This window comes from Eleutherodactylus coqui, chromosome 2 (genome assembly GCF_035609145.1).
Source record: "Eleutherodactylus coqui strain aEleCoq1 chromosome 2, aEleCoq1.hap1, whole genome shotgun sequence".
Lineage (NCBI taxonomy): Eukaryota > Metazoa > Chordata > Amphibia > Anura > Eleutherodactylidae > Eleutherodactylus > Eleutherodactylus coqui.
This window is the reverse complement of record NC_089838.1, coordinates 311,053,688-311,065,957: the sequence shown is the minus strand read 5'-3', so window position 1 is coordinate 311,065,957 and position 12,270 is coordinate 311,053,688. Positions and strand designations below refer to the sequence as shown.

At 44.1% G+C, this 12,270-nt stretch overlaps 1 protein-coding gene across 3 annotated transcripts in view; it reads left to right on the top strand.

Moving 5' to 3' along the window:
- Window positions 1-2,370: 2,370 nt before the first annotated feature.
- The window catches only part of LOC136610863 (hepatic lectin-like), an 87,119-nt gene continuing 77,219 nt past the window's right edge, over window positions 2,371-12,270 (top strand). For 2 of the 3 annotated variants that reach the window (XM_066590063.1, XM_066590061.1), the window contains exon 1: window positions 2,375-2,394. The gene's annotated coding sequence lies outside the window, so the exon portion shown is untranslated. Of the gene's footprint in view, window positions 2,395-5,156; window positions 5,218-12,270 lie in introns of all 3 variants that reach the window. The other variant, XM_066590062.1, reaches the window with a different exon arrangement.

The window sequence follows — 12,270 nt, the reverse complement described above, 5'->3', positions numbered from 1 at the left end:
AACTAAGACTGTTGGAATTTGTTAATAAGTTACCTTTAAACAGAGAGGGCATTTAAGATAAATCTCTTCTAGTATTCATGTGTCCAGAGCAACGTTTATTCAATGCAAAGCAAGACTGCACCACTGTGAACTGTACTTGTTATTCATGTTTTCTACTAAGTACTAAGTAAACTGTGTACCTTCGGTTTACAACAAAGCTACGTGGACTTATGTAAATTATTTCATCATCGTCAACTGGAGTCCACCCCAAAAAGGTACTGGCATCACCGTGACAAAAATCCCATTCAAACAAACTTTTATAGTTATTGCCCCTGTTCCACTGCGCGCAACTGAGCTAGGCCCTTTGCTGCCATTGTTAGGGGGGAGATCGCAGAGCCACGTGTGACATTCATCTTGTATACCTATGGCTCACAATTCCCAGTCATTATTACAAGGCTTGTTAAAAGGTCTGACACTGACCTGCAGAAAACCTGCCTTCCAATAGGTGTCGCTGCAGAGGTGTTGTTCTATCTTCCATTTGCATATTTCCTAGAGGAGCATGGATGGCTTTATAAGTCTCCACATACCACCTGGGAGCTTTCCCTAAGTAGAAATAAGCCAAGTCCTTTGTGTCCCCTTAAAGCGATAGTGTCCATTTGTAAATCCCGCACAATACTAGCATATCTCTAAAAATAGTCAGCTACCAGCTCTACACAGTGATAGTTTTTACAGTGCAATTACCTCTACTAATCACTGATGGAGTAATCTCTGATTGGTGTCATTCTCTTACCTTTTTCTTCTCTATCTGAGCCCAGATTGCCACTATGACTTCTCCCAGCCACATATTGTCTCTGCAACATTTGACACACAGACATCTTTGGCTCTTTGCTTTTCCATTACCCCCCCCCCCCTATGTTTTGCATACCTCTACACTGTGTGGTGCACCAGATAGCAAGTAGGCACCACACAATAAGTGCTGCTTTTAGTGCTCACCACACAGTAAAAGTGCCCCATTTTCTGCCCCCATCAGTCATAATTCCCCTTTTTTCTGCCCCCCCCCCCCAATTCTCCCCCTCCCCCAAATAATGCTGTCTATTCCGCTCCCATCATTAACAATGCTTAATTTTTCTGCTCCCATAATCCAGCCAGGAGCCCCCCAGAATATCAGGTTTCGCAGGAACTGGAGCCAGTGCTCATAATGTTCTAGTGATAATTTGGCCCTGGTTAGTTCAGTTAAAATTGTGGGGTATTTGTAACCAGGTCAGGTTGTGTATGGGCCATGGATGATTGTTATATGTCGCTGTTGTGCACAATAGTTGTGTGCTGAATATAACAAATACATTTCCTATGCTGTTCACACTTGTGACCATCTATCTACCAACACTAAGCGGATGCTGCCATTGTATGACCTCATAATGCATAATACAATAACTAAAAATAAAACAAGTACACTTATCAGACTGTGGATACGTGCTTTCATCCCAGGAACTTCCTTCCTAATTTAGCAACTCTAAGCATAAATTACCCAAATGACACTGGTCATCCTGGAACTAATTAGGACTGTAATTACGTAAATGGCTGTAAGGACATTCTGCACAGTCCGGGCCGACTATGAAGTCAAGTCACAATATACCAGGTTGGTAAATATCACTATATATCACATTACTGCGTCTTCTCATTACAGGCAGAAGGTGGTACGATTCTCACACTCGGAAACCAGAATGGATTTCCTATGGACTGCTGGCCCTACTGTATGTTCTCATCCTGGTCCTCTTTATTACTGTCTATGCTGGAGGTAATAATGGTTTCTTATTGCTGTTATATAACTCGATTCACTGGATTCTGATGGGATTGTTAAGATGACCTGCACTTTATAAAAACTTTTGACAGGTTAGATCAGGGGTGTCAAACTCATTTTCACCGAGGGCCACATCACCTTTATGATTGCCTCCAAAGGGCCTATTGTAATTGTAAGACTTCATAGTAACAGCGACCCCATAGTGGCCCCAATAGTAATAGGGTCCCTCAAAGTTGCCCGAGTAGTAAGTGACTCCCCCAGTGGTTCTCTTCTTACTCTATATTCTGGAGGTAATAATGTTTTTCTTATGGCTATTAGATGATATGATTCATTGGATTCTGATGGGATTTTGGCACACTTTTGGGTGTAAACCAAGCCAACTAATATTCTGCTTTTATTTGTAGTGCTTGCTTACAGGATATACATCAGAGTCGGAACCGGCTCCGATGTATATCCTGTAAGCAAGCACTACAAATAAAAGCAGAATACTTTCACAAGATAACCTCGTGCTCCCAACTGTTTGTTCTGCATGATGATTGCCGCTGGGACTGGGCGGTTGAAGAGGTCTGTGAGTATTACTGCACTTGAACAACTGAGAACTGAGGATCGCAAGTGAGGTGGGGTTTTCTTTCACTTTCCAAGCCAACTAATAGCTGGTCTAAACTTTAACTAGACGGTCTTAGTGATGAAGACTGTTTGTGCCTTAATGACCAAGCCAAATTTTGGAGATCTGACGTGTTACTTTGTCATAGAATAACTCTGTTAAGGTTTTGCATACCCAAGTGATTCTGACATAGTTATTTTCGCCACATATTGTACTTCCTTTATATAGTAAAAATAGACTGATTGAATTTGTGTATGTTTATTAAAAGGGCCAAAATTGGGAAACTTTTGACAAAATTGTCATTTATTCACATTTTCAATTGCAATATCTCAAATATATGCAAACATATGGTACAAATTTTTGATAAGATATATATTTCAATGTGTTTACGTTATTCTGGAGGCACATTGGAAAAATGTTACTTTTTTTAACCATTTAGAAGATGTACAAATTTAACATTAACCCCTTCCCGCTCCAGGGCGTACCGGTACGTCCTGGCAGCCTGGTACTTCCTGCAACAGGGCGTACCGGTACGTCCTGGAGATAGCGCGGGATCACATAAGATCCAGCGCTATCCCGCAGCGGGAGCCGGCTGTCAGTCACAGCCGGCATCTCGCTGCAACAGCGGGGGAGCATCGGAGATGCGCCGCCCGCTGTTAACCCCTTCCCTGCCGCGATCTAAGTAGATCGCGGCAGGGAAAGAGTTCACAGAGGGATCGCGCTCCTTCTGTTTCTCCGGCCGCAACTCGCGATGTCATCGCGAGAGCCCGACCTGTCGCCATGGCAACAGGACGCCAGACACTGGCGTCCTGTATTGCCTGTGCCTATAATCGCTGTATAAGCGATAAGGCATGGCAGAGCAGTAGCTCTGCCATGCCTTATAACAGCGATCATAGGCACAGTGTTGTAAGTCCCTCAGAGGGACTCAAATAGTATAAAAAAAAAGAAAAGAAAAGTGTAAAAAAAGAAAAATGTAAAAAAAAACAAAAAAAAAACCCTTTTTTTATGCTTTTTCTAATATTAGCATAAAAAAAGGGAAAAAAAAATTAAAACCCCACATATTTGGTATTGACGAGTCCGTAACGAAGTGTACAAAAAGTTGAACACACTTTTTATTTTGTACGATAAAAAGCGTAAAAAACAACGCTAAAAAACAGAGGCAAAATGCTAATTTTTAGCATTTTGCCTCCCAAAAAATGCAATAAAAGTGATCAAAAAAGCCGTACATTCCCCAAAATGGTACCAATAAAAACTACAGCTCATCTCGTAAAAAATAAGCCCTCATAGAGCTCCGTACATAGAAAAATTAAGAAGTTACAGGACTTTGAATGCAGCTATAGAGGAAAAAAAAGATTTCCAAAAAAAAGGGGGTTTTATTGCAAAAAAGTGTAAAAACCTAAAAAAAAATATAACAATTTTGGTATCGTTGTTACCGTACCGACACGCAGAAAAAATTTAGTGTGTCATTTATGCTGCATGATTAACGCTGTAAAAAAAAAAAAAAAAATCTATGGCAGAATTGATGCGTTTTCTCTCCCTGTTATCATAAAAAAAAAATTAAAAAATTTTACGATATTGTCTATGTACCCAAAAGTGGCACCGATAAAAACTACAGCTCGCCACGCAAAAAACAAGCCCTTATACGGCCGCGTCCACGGAAAAATAAAAAAGTTATGGCTTTTGAAAAATGGAGATGGAAAAATACCAAAAAATCGCTTGGTCCTCAACACCAAAATAGGCCATGTCATTAAGGGGTTAATTACACTGGCCAACAAAAAAAATATTTTGGAATGTTTCCTTAACTTCATCAAGAGTCGAATCTTACTAATTTTGCTGTGAGAAAAACAGAAATGACAAAGAAAATTTTTTATTAGCTTTAGTTTCTGTGATATACAATAGGTGGAAGTATGTTATTTTAACGGATTAAGAGAAAATGATACATTTTAATTCCATTTGTTAACAACATTGAAAGTGCATTTGAAATTTTTTTAATGACAGTTGCATTCTAAGAGTTCTATATTGATGGAAGAATTCCTGGCAGGTGGTTTGGTGTGAAGAGAATCGTGGGGACTTCATGAGATCGTTTTTAGAGATGAGCGAATATACTCGTTTCGAGTAATTACTCGATCGAGCACTGCGATTTTCGAGTACTTCCGTACTCGGGTGAAAAGATTCGGGGGGAGCCCTCTTCCCCCCCCCCCCCACTCCCCGCTGCAACCCCCCACTCACCCACGGAGCCCCCCGAATCTTTTCGCCCGAGTACGGAAGTACTCGAAAATCACATCGCTCGGGCGAAAAAGGGGCAAGTCCATATGTCCTCATACCAGGGGATAGACAGCCAACCAGGCTGACATAGGGAACTGTGTCAGGGATCCACCAGCAGACACACAGAGAGACATTAAACGTTTGGAAGGCCGCATCTGAAAAGGGAAACTGCATAGAACACAGAAAAGGACTACAGGTGTCCAAACTGTCTTGGGCAAGCAGAGAGACAATAGACCTACTTGCAAACACAGATCAGAGTGGGAACTAGCTGAACATGACTGATAACAAGTTATAGACCACAGAAGTAACATGACTGCTCACCTTGGGACCCAGCCAGACTGACCAGGAGCTGGGTTTATATGTGAGTACAGACCCAGGAGATTGGCTAGCAGGAAGTACCACACCCAGCCAGCTCAATTAACCCTCAACCACCTGTAGCTGTGCTGCTAGGAGTACATAGTACAACAGATCCCAGCAGCACATCCTGACAATATCTTTTCTCCATTACAGAAATATCCTGGTGGAATCTTTCATCACTGACAACTTCACAGCTACGAGGGAAAAAGGCTAGGTGGGAGTGGAGAAAATGGATTTTAAGGGACATGTTGCATCCGAGTTGATGGTATTTTCCAGAAATACTGTCACCAACTGAGTGTAGTTATCATCTCTTTTGTTGCCCAAGAATCCATGAATAACTCCCTTTAAGGCTTGCCAAGCTTTTTCTTCTTTTCCTTCCAAGTCGAACGCAGGATCCTTTACAAGTTGTCGGATTTGTGACCCAACAAAAATACCTCCCTTAACCTTTGCATCACTCAATCTAGGAAACTTGTCTCTTAAGTACTTAAATGCCTGTCCTTACTGGTTCATACCTTTGCCACAAAATTTTTCATTAAACCCAGCTTTATATGAAGGGGTGGCAGAAGAACATCTCTTGGGTCCACGAGAGGCTCGGCAACGACATTTTTCTAGGTAGAGTCAGGATTTCTTGCAGGCCAGTCTGCTTGAATGTCATGTGATTTTCTATCCCTACTATCTCACATACATAAAAAAGAACAGTATTTAGTGCACCCCAGTTGCATTCCTAAGAGTACAGCGATGACTTTTAGATCATCACAGATTTTCCATTTGTGTTCAACATATTTGATTGAGTCGAGGAGGGCTGTCATGTTTGCATAAGTCTCCTTCCTGTGAACTGCTTGACCAACAGGAATAGAAGGAAGACGGTTGCCGTTGTGAAGTAATACAGCTTTCAAACTAAGCTTGGAGGAGTCTATGAATGGCCTCCATTCAGTTGGATCATGGTTCAAATTCACACATTCCATCAAGCCATTAATGTTGCAGCAAACAATCAGGCTGTTTTTCTTCTCAAAAAAAGGAAGCAGATCCCTCTGATGTTCTCTGTACTGTGAGACCCTGACATCACGTTGGAGGAGATGCCATTGCTGTGGTCTTGACCCTAGAAGTTCCGCCTTCTCCTTTGACAAGTCAAGGTCTTGAATGAGATCACTCAATTCCGCTTGACTCAGTCTGTGCGGTGTATCATCTTTTACCTCAAAGTCAGGGTCATGGGATGTGGAAGGCTTGTTGGGTTCTTCTTTTTACACACTTTCTTCATTTAGGTCAAATAGCAGATGGAAGATTTGGGTATTGAAGTGTTCCTGTATTCTTCATTGACAATCCTGCCTTTATAGGTGCAGTCAAGCAGAAATAGCAGTCATCTGTATGGTTTGTAGGCTCCCACCAAACCATAGGCACAGCAAAAGCCATAGAGTGTTTTTTATTTTTCAGCCATTCTCATAGTTTAACTGAACAAGAGTTGCAACATATATGTGGAGCCCATGACTTATCCCGGTACCCTACCTTCAAACCAAAATAATGATGATAGGCAGTCTTCAGAAGAGTCATCAGATTGTGTTTCTGTGACTAAAATGTTATTTCACCACAAATGTAACAAAAATTATTCACTAAATTTGCACATTTTTGTGACATTTTAATATAGCAAATTTTACACTTGAAAAGCACTGCAAAACCAGAAATTCTGAAAAAAAGGAAAACAGAAACAATATGAAACTCAGTCATAGCAACATTTATTATGTTTATAGCCTACAAACATATGGAGAATGTTGTGTTATGTCAGTTGAGAGGTGTGACAACTCCCCCCTCCAAAAAAAAATTCCCGCAAAATAAAAATGTAAACTCTATAAAATGACATGTCACTGTATCTCCAAAACAAGAGCTAATCGGTCATTTTTATGGGGATTTTTGAATTCAGCAGATGGAAATACATAAGAATATGCTCGTTTGAGCCTGAAACAAAATCATTGTTGGGCAGGGTTATCATTTTGAGGAACATTTTATTTTCCTACACCAAGCCAAGATTTCAAAGGCTCATAGGTGTCAGAATGATAGATTTCCCCTCAAATGACCCTATTATAAAAACTACACCCCTTAATGTATTCACTGAGGGGTCAGGAGTATTTTGACGCCACAGTTTTTTTCAAGAGTTAAAGGGGTTGTCCCGCGCCGAAACAGGTTTTTTTTTTTTTAAACCCCCCTCCCGTTCGGCGCGAGACAACACCGATGCAGGGGTTAAAAAAACAACCCGCACAGCGCTTACCTGAATCCCAACGGTCCGGCGTCTTCATACTTACCTGCTGAAGATGGCCGCCGGGATCCTCTGTCTCCGTGGACCGCAGGGCTTCTGTGCGGTCCATTGCCGATTCCAGCCTCCTGATTGGCTGGAATCGGCACGTGACGGGGCGGAGCTACACGGAGCCGGCATTCTACACGAGCGGCCCCATAGAAGACTGCAGAAGACCCGGACTGCGCAAGCGCGGCTAATTTGGCCATCGGAGGGCGAAAATTAGTCGGCTCCATGGGAACGAGGACGCCAGCAACGGAGCAGGTAAGTATAAAACTTTTTATAACTTCTGTATGGCTCATAATTAATGCACAATGTACATTACAAAGTGCATTATTATGGCCATACAGAAGTGTATACCCCCGCTTGCTGCCGCGGGACAACCCCTTTAATGCAAATTAGCGGCGAAAAAATAAACTGTCATATTTTTGTAAATGTGTCACTTTAAAGGCAGGATTTTTTTCTATAGTGCACATGAAAATGGGGATTTACACCTCAAAATCGATAACCCTGTTTGTCCTGTGTTCGCAAACACATCCATTGTGGCCCTAATATTATGTCCGTGTTTACAATGGGGCCCAAACCGAAAGGAGCAGCCAGTGGCTTTCAGAACAGAAATTTTGCTTGAAGGTGTTTCAGGCTCCATAGCACACTGCTAGAGCCCTTGAATAGCCAAAATGATAGAGAACCCCCACAAATGACCGCATTTTGAAAACGTAACAAATTTATCTAGGTGTGTACTGCGTATTTTGAATGAATCTAAGCAAAGCAGAAGGAAAAAAATTACTATTTTCATTTGTTTGGCTTTTGTGTCAAGTTAAAAACTGTTTTTTTTTTCCCGTACAGCATACATATGAATGAGGACTTGCACCCCAAAATGGATCCCCCGTGTTTGTCCTGGGTTCAGAAATATACCCGTTGTGGCCCCAATCTACTTACTGGACACATGGCTAGGCTTGTAATGGAGGGAACACCCATTGAATTTCAGGGCACAACTGAATAAATTCCAGGCCCCATTGCTCACTTGTGCAGAAAAAATATAGACTCCCTAAAAATAATCCCCTCACCCCCTTTTTGGCATTCCCTAAATCTTAGATAAAAGTAATAATGTAAATTGTGTGGCATGTCCGAAAACATGGGTAATTACGGAGGCCCAGTTGGGATGGGCACATGGGAAAATAAAACCCAACACTTTTTTGGGGGGCTATTTCTTAACCCCGGCAGCAGGAATGGGGTTTAAAAAGTGGCGCTCCATGAAGCTTCATAAGCTTGCTTAGGTGCGGTAGTCTCACACAGAAAGCATTCAACAAGCTGCTCCGGGAACTGCAGAAGGCGAGCGTTCCCGGGGCTTCTTGTAAATTACGTATTACAAGTAGTGATCTGAATAATGCCGGGCTTACATGGCCATATGTGTAATCCGCTTGCGAAGGCCCGCAACGGATCCCGGCTGTGAACCTGGCCATGGCGCTGCGTACGGTCGCGTAATGTACTGTGCATAACTCCGTACTCACACAGGCGGTCATGCGCAGTACACCTTTTTTGTTTGTATGTCCTGCACCGTCGCTTAGCGATGACGCGGGTACCAGCAGCCCATACACAATGTAGTTGCGTATGGGCTGTGGGTATTTCCGCGACCATGGGGCACAATGGGCTCTTTGTTGCGGATATCCATGGTAAAATAGAACCTGCTGCATTCTGTTTTCTGCAAGCAGTTTATGTAATTCCGACCTGCTAATGTGAGTGGAATTGTGTAATCCAAAGCATTTGATTGATTCACATAATACAGCCGATCAGACGCATGCGGAATCCGCAATTTCTATTCAGTTGTGTGAGACCGGCCTAAAGTAGATCGCTACCTTTTTATCACGTGACCGGGGACCGCTCAACGAGGCCACCGATCACTGCTCCAGGCTATCGGTGACTTTTGGTAGCGGAACAAGGAGATTGTAAATTTTCCGGGCTCCCTGACTCTGGCGCATGTGCCCGGCATTTTGACAGTGGGCGCATGCGCAGAAGCTGGAGAAGGTCCGTGGAGGAGGATTGCTTCAAGGTTCAAATGCAGAGGCCTCCAGTAAGACGTTTCATCTCCTCTCACCAATAACATCAGTGAGGGGAGATGAAGCTTCAATTTTTTTAACTTTTATGTTATTGCCATGACACGTGACATCTCCAGGCTCTCGGCTACGTTTGGTAGCCAGCAGCAGGGAAATTTAAAATTTCCAAGGTAATCCTTGACTTTTGCGCATGTGTCTGCCATTTTGCTGACGGGTGCATTGTGTCAAAGCTAGAAAAGGCCCAGAGAGAAAGATCTCTTAACTTTGCATTGCATACCGGCGATCACGGGCCCAGGGAGCGCTCACCGCAGTCCCTGGTGACATCTCCTGCCTCCCGTCTACCCTCAGTAGCTGGGAAGCAGGAGATGTCACCACAGACGGGGCCGATCAGGTCTTCTGCGGATGCGGTGTCATTTTTCCTTTTGGCGCACATGCGCAAAAGACACCGGAGGGTCCGTTCCAGTCCAGATCAACGCAGAAGATCACGTGGGTGGGGCAAGTAGTGTCAGCCCCCCTCATGGATGCGTTCCATGGGGGGAGCTGAAAATCTAACTTTTTAAACCTTTTTATGTGCATTGAAAAGCGCTGAGCGTGTGACCTTCCCACAGCCCCATATGACAGCTCCAGGATGTTGGCTACCTCCGGTAGCTGACAGCATGGAGCTATTACATCCTGTAGGGTTTTAATTCCCAGAGGGAGCGTGTTTTTATGTCCCTGAGGATTAAAGCCCAGCAAAGCAAAACGTAAAAACTAAGGTCACTAAGGGGTTAAAATTCAAGACATTTATCATTCAGCAAAGCCACTATGAAAAACTGGTGCATTTTAAAACTGTTTCTCTTTAGATTGCATTAATAAACACGTCCCAGTGTGCTCGGTGAAGACAGGGAAGAACCTATGTACAGATGTAGTGGTCCAGTACATGCTTTCCTGGCCCCCTCCATAATGTCATACATGTAATGTCTTGTCTTGATGCACTGTGCAGATTGTCCTGTCATTCTGTTGTGTGTATTTCACAGCTGCAGTGCGTGATGGGTTAATATCTGCAAAATATGAGCTGTCTGACTGTGAATGTATCAATTTTGTTCCTGTCACGTGGTATGAGAGAGGCTATAAATGTGAGTGCATGAGAGCGGGAAAAGGTCTTTCATCTGAGGTCCATCTTCTGGAGCTGAGAGAGAACACAGAGGCACATGGGGGCACATTTAGCCCTCATGTGCTGAAGAAGGAAAAAGGAAGAGAGGTTTTCCTGGAATACGTGTCTTCAGTTCAAATTGTAAGTGACACCCAAAGAGAGAGAGAGAGTGACCAGAGCGCAAGTTCAGTCAGTCAAGGCCTAGTGCAGAGGTAATCAATTGTTCGTGTTCACACTCAAGCGTCTTGAAGTCTGAGTCTCGCTATATGAAAAGCTAATAGGTCCCAATTCTATTATTCAATTCTAAGCGCCAAAGAATTAGCATCCAAATTTTACGTACGGAATCTAATATAATTGGATAACAATGGGGAAGAAGACCTGAGAAAAGTCAGACCTCAAGGTTGGATTTCAGAAAGGCAGATTTTAACCCCTTAACGACCAGCCCATAGTGTTTTTACGTCCTCCCGAAGTGGGCTCTATTCTCTGAGGACGTAAAAACATGCTTCCTGCAGAGAATAGTGCCCCTCGGGCTGTGGACGTGACAGCTCCATGCTGTCGGTGTCCGCAGGTAGCTGACAGCATGGAGCTGTCATCCCGGGCTGTTCGGAGCCCCCCCCGGCATTGCGATCGGCGCTATGCAATGGATAGCGCCGATCGCAAAAAAAGTAAATAAAAGTACATAAAAGTTAAAGATTCAGCTGCTCTGATGGATCGGATCCATCGGAGCAGCTGAAATTACTCACCGAGGTCTGGCACGCTGCTCCCCGCTCTCCTGCCGCTCCGGGGCCCGAAGCCGGTCTGCGCATGCGCGCCAGGCGGCATTACGTCAGCCGCATGCGCAGAAGGCCCGGCGGCGCGGGAGATTTAAAATCTCCTGGCTCCCGGCTCCTGTAGGTAGCCGGGAGGCAGGAGATGTCAGCGGGGACTGCGGTGAGCGGTCCCCGGTACCGCGATCGCCGTTATCCAATGGTTAGCGGCGATCGCGAAAAAGTTAAAAAAAAGTTTTAAAAAAGTCAGTTTCACCTCCCCTCATGGATCGGATCCATGAGGGGAGGTGAAAATACTCACCCCCAGTCCTCAGCGGTGTCCCGATGTCCCGGGACCCGAATCCCCGTCTGCGCATGCGCGCCCGATGATTGACATCGGGCGCGTGCACAGACGGGCTCGAGCCCCGGGGAATTTAAAATCCCTCTGCTTCTGGCTGCCATGTGTAGCTAGGAGCAGAGAGATTATACCGGGGACATGATCACTGTCATCCAATGGATGACAGTGATCATGTAAAGTGAAAAAAAAGTGTAAAAAAGTTAAAAAAAAAAAAAGTAAAAAAAAGTTTTTAAAAGTTTAAAAAGCGTACGTTTCATCTCCCCTCATGGATCATATCCGTGAGGGAGGATGAAAGTACGTACCTAAGGCCCCCAGATTTATCCGCGGACCTTACCACAGCTTCTGCACACGCGCCCGTCGCCAAAATGGCGGGCGCATGCGCAAAAGCTGTGGATTGCCAGGATAATTTAAATTCTCCCTGCTCCTGGCTACAAAACGTAGCCAAGAGCATGGAGATTTAATGGGGGTCCGCGGTGAGCGGTTCCTGGTCACGTGTTCGCCATTATCCAATAATGGCGATCACGTAAAAGTAAAAAAAAAAATTTGAAGTTTCATCTCCCCTCACTGATGCGATCGGTGAGAGGAGATGAATCTTTTTACCGGAGGCCTGCGTATTTGAACCCCGACGCGATCTTCCTCCGTGGACCTTCCAGGATTCTGCACATGCGATTGCCGGCAAAAAGCCGGACACAT